Source organism: Salvelinus fontinalis, chromosome 18 (genome assembly GCF_029448725.1).
Source record: "Salvelinus fontinalis isolate EN_2023a chromosome 18, ASM2944872v1, whole genome shotgun sequence".
NCBI classification, from domain to species: Eukaryota; Metazoa; Chordata; class Actinopteri; order Salmoniformes; family Salmonidae; genus Salvelinus; species Salvelinus fontinalis.
In genome coordinates, this window is record NC_074682.1 from 62379976 (window position 1) to 62384441 (window position 4466).

The window sequence follows — 4466 nt, forward strand, 5'->3', positions numbered from 1 at the left end:
CAGGTGAATACGGCCCGGAGTTGGTCCGTCAGGTGAATACGGCCCGGAGTTGGTCCGTCAGGTGAATACGGCCCGGAGTTGATCCGTCAGGTGAATACGGCCCGGAGTTGGTCCGTCAGGTGAATACGACCCGGAGTTGGTCCGTCAGGTGAATACGACCCGGAGTTGGTCCGTCAGGTGAAATGTGTCTTGATGTAGTCTGGGTCTAACTAGTTCTAGCTGTTCATGTTTGAGATGAATTAATACAGAAAGAAAAAGAGTCTGTGTCCTAAATGGCACCCTATTCCCTATATTAATGGCACCCTATTCCCTATATTAATGGCACCCTATTCCCCATATTAATGGCACCCTATTCCCCATATTAATGGCACCCTATTCCCTATATTAATGGCACCCTATATTAATGGCACCCTATATTAATGGCACCCTATATTAATGGCACCCTATATTAATGGCACCCTATATTAATGGCACCCTATTCCCCATATTAATGGCACCCTATTCCCCATATTAATGGCACCCTATTCCCCATATTAATGGCACCCTATTCCCTATATTAATGGCACCCTATTCCCTATATTAATGGCACCCTATTCCCCATATTAATGGCACCCTATTCCCTATATTAATGGCACCCTATATTAATGGCACCCTATATTAATGGCACCCTATTCCCTATATTAATGGCACCCTATATTAATGGCACCCTATTCCCTATATTAATGGCACCCTATTCCCTATATTAATGGCACCCTATATTAATGGCACCCTATATTAATGGCACCCTATTCCCTATATTAATGGCACCCTATTCCCTATATTAATGGCACCCGATTCCCTATATTAATGGCACCCGATTCCCTATATTAATGGCACCCTATTCCCTATATTAATGGCACCCTATATTAATGGCACCCTATTCCCTATATTAATGGCACCCGATTCCCTATATTAATGGCACCCGATTCCCTATATTAATGGCACCCTATTCCCTATATTAATGGCACCCTATTCCCTATATTAATGGCACCCTATTCCCTATATTAATGGCACCCTATTCCCTATATTAATGGCACCCTATTCCCTATATTAATGGCACCCTATATTAATGGCACCCTTTTCCCTATATTAATGGCACCCTATTCCCTATATTAATGGCACCCTATTCCCTATATTAATGGCACCCTATTCCCTATATTAATGGCACCCTATTCCCTATATTAATGGCACCCTATTCCCTATATTAATGGCACCCTATATTAATGGCACCCTATATTAATGGCACCCTATTCCATATATTAATGGCACCCTATTCCCTATATTAATGGCACCCTATTCCCTATATTAATGGCACCCTATTCCCTATATTAATGGCACCCTATTCCCCATATTAATGGCACCCTATTCCCCATATTAATGGCACCCAATTCCCTATATTAATGGCACCCTATTCCCCATATTAATGGCACCCTATTCCCTATATTAATGGCACCCTATTCCCCATATTAATGGCACCCTATTCCCCATATTAATGGCACCCAATTCCCTATATTAATGGCACCCTATTCCCCATATTAATGGCACCCTATTCCCCATATTAATGGCACCCTATATTAATGGCACCCACCCGTGAGGGGTGTGTGTGAGGGGTGTGTGTGAGGGGTGTGTGTGAGGGGTGTGTGTGTGAGGGGTGTGTGTGTGTGTAGGGTGTGTGTGTGAGGGGGTGTGAGGGGTGTGTGTGTGTGTGAGGGGTGTGTGTGGGGTGTGTGTGTGTGAGGGGTGTGTGTGTGTGTGTGTGTGTGTGTGTGTAGGGTGTGAGGGGTGTGTGTGTGTGTGTAGGGTGTGATGGGTGTGTGTGTGTGAGGGGTGTGTGTGAGGGGTGTGTGTGTGTGAGGGGTGTGTGTGTGTGGGGTGTGAGGGGTGTGTAGGGTGTGAGGGGTGTGTGTGTGTGAGGGGTGTGTGTGTGTGAGGGGTGTGTGTGTGTGTGAGGGGTGTGTGTGTGTGGGTGTGTGTGTGTGTGTGTGTGTGTGGTATCCAGATGTTTATACCATTTCTGTACCATACCTGGGGGAAAACACACTTCCGGTAATTGTTTGTTTTATGACGCACACAACCGATTAGGCAACAGAGATCTTGACCCTGGAGGGGGCTGACATCTTGACCCTGGAGGGGGTTGACATCTTGACCCTGGAGGGGGCTGAGATCTTGACCCTGGAGGGGGCTGAGATCTTGACCCTGGAGGGGGCTGAGATCTTGACCCTGGAGGGGGCTGACATCTTGACCCTGGAGGGGGTTGACCCTGGAGGGGGTTGACATCTTGACCCTGGAGGGGGCTGACATCTTGACCCTGGAGGGGGCTGACATCTTGACCCTGGAGGGGGCTGACATCTTGACCCTGGAGGGGGCTGACATCTTGACCCTGGAGGGGGCTGACATCTTGACCCTGGAGGGGGCTGACATCTTGACCCTGGAGGGGGCTGACATCTTGACCCTGGAGGGGGCTGACATCTTGACCCTGGAGTTGACCCTGAATGTTTCTGCTATATGCCCGTACCTCGTCTCTGACTTGTGGCCAGTAAGCTACATCCAGCCGCAACAGTCTTTTCAGCCGTCCCACGTGCCCCCCCTAGAGGACTATCATGGAACTACACCAAGAATGGGATACAGAGCTTATGGGGCATGAACAGCTGTAACTTGTGGCCAAAACTCTGTCCTGGTATTTGTCTGAACAGGAGGTCATTTTCCAGGATGTAAGGGATTTCGGCCTGGTCTTGAGTTTCCTTTCTTGACCTCTTCTATGAGAACTTACATCTCCTTGTCAGAGGCTTGAGCAGATCTGCAATCTCTGACCAATCAGCTGGAAGGTTGGATAGTCTCACTCCTTATACAGGCAGCAGCTATTGAGTCGGGTGGTGAGAGAAAGCAGGACAAGGCATCAGGTACAGTGTTGAGCTTCGTCCTGTCAGAGTCAACATCACAGTTAGAAATCCTTAGTCCTACCAGCACCTCTGGTTGAGCCTTTCAGTCCTGGAAGTCCAAGTCCAAAGTAATCCATAGAAACAAGGCCGGAAAAAGCCAACAAAAAGGAATCTCCAACGGAATCCAGATGCAAAATAAATATTCCAACAGAAAAGGTCAAGGTTCAAGTGAAGAGGACGTCTGAACAGTTCAATGTCTATATTTGCCACTAAAACAGAGGTTTGGCAAGAAAATAGGCCTAAAATCCCTATTAACATACTGCAAGAACATGCTAGCTTCCCCCCACAATGGACTAGCACACAGGAAGAACATGCTAGCTTCCCCCCCACAATGGACTAGCACACAGGAAGAACATGCTAGCTTCCCCCCACAATGGACTAGCACACAGCAAGAACATGCTAGCTTCCCCCCCACAATGGACTAGCACACAGCAAGAACATGCTAGCTTCCCCCCACAATGGACTAGCACACAGGAAGAACATGCTAGCTTCCCCCTACAATGGACTAGCACACAGCAAGAACATGCTAGCTTCCCCCCCACAATGGACTAGCACACAGCAAGAACATGCTAGCTTCCCCCCCACAATGGACTAGCACACAGCAAGAACATGCTAGCTTCCCCCCACAATGGACTAGCACACAGGAAGAACATGCTAGCTTCCCCCTACAATGGACTAGCACACAGCAAGAACATGCTAGCTTCCCCCCCACAATGGACTAGCACACAGCAAGAACATGCTAGCTTCCCCCCACAATGGACTAGCACACAGGAAGAACATGCTAGCTTCCCCCCACAATGGACTAGCACACAGGAAGAACATGCTAGCTTCCCCCTACAATGGACTAGCACACAGCAAGAACATGCTAGCTTCCCCCCACAATGGACTAGCACACAGCAAGAACATGCTACCTTCCCCCTACAATGGACTAGCACACAGCAAGAACATGCTAGCTTCCCCCCACAATGGACTAGCACACAGGAAGAACATGCTAGCTTCCCCCCACAATGGACTAGCACACAGGAAGAACATGCTAGCTTCCCCCTACAATGGACTAGCACACAGCAAGAACATGCTAGCTTCCCCCCACAATGGACTAGCACACAGCAAGAACATGCTACCTTCCCCCTACAATGGACTAGCACACAGCAAGAACATGCTAGCTTCCCCCCACAATGGACTAGCACATAGCAAGAACATGCTAGCTTCCCCCCCACAATGGACTAGCACACAGCAAGAACATGCTAGCTTCCCCCCAAGGTATGGCACACAGGTATGGCACCTGCTCGGCTTCCGACCGCAAGGCACTATAGAGGATAGTGCGAGCAGCCCAGTACATCACTGGGGCCAAGCTTCCTGCCATCCAGGATCTCTATACCAGGCGGTGTCAGAGGAAGGCCCTAAAAATTGTCAAAGACTCCAGCCACCCTAGTCATAGACTGTTCTCTCTGCTACCGCACGGCAAGTGGTACCGGAGGGCCAAGTCTA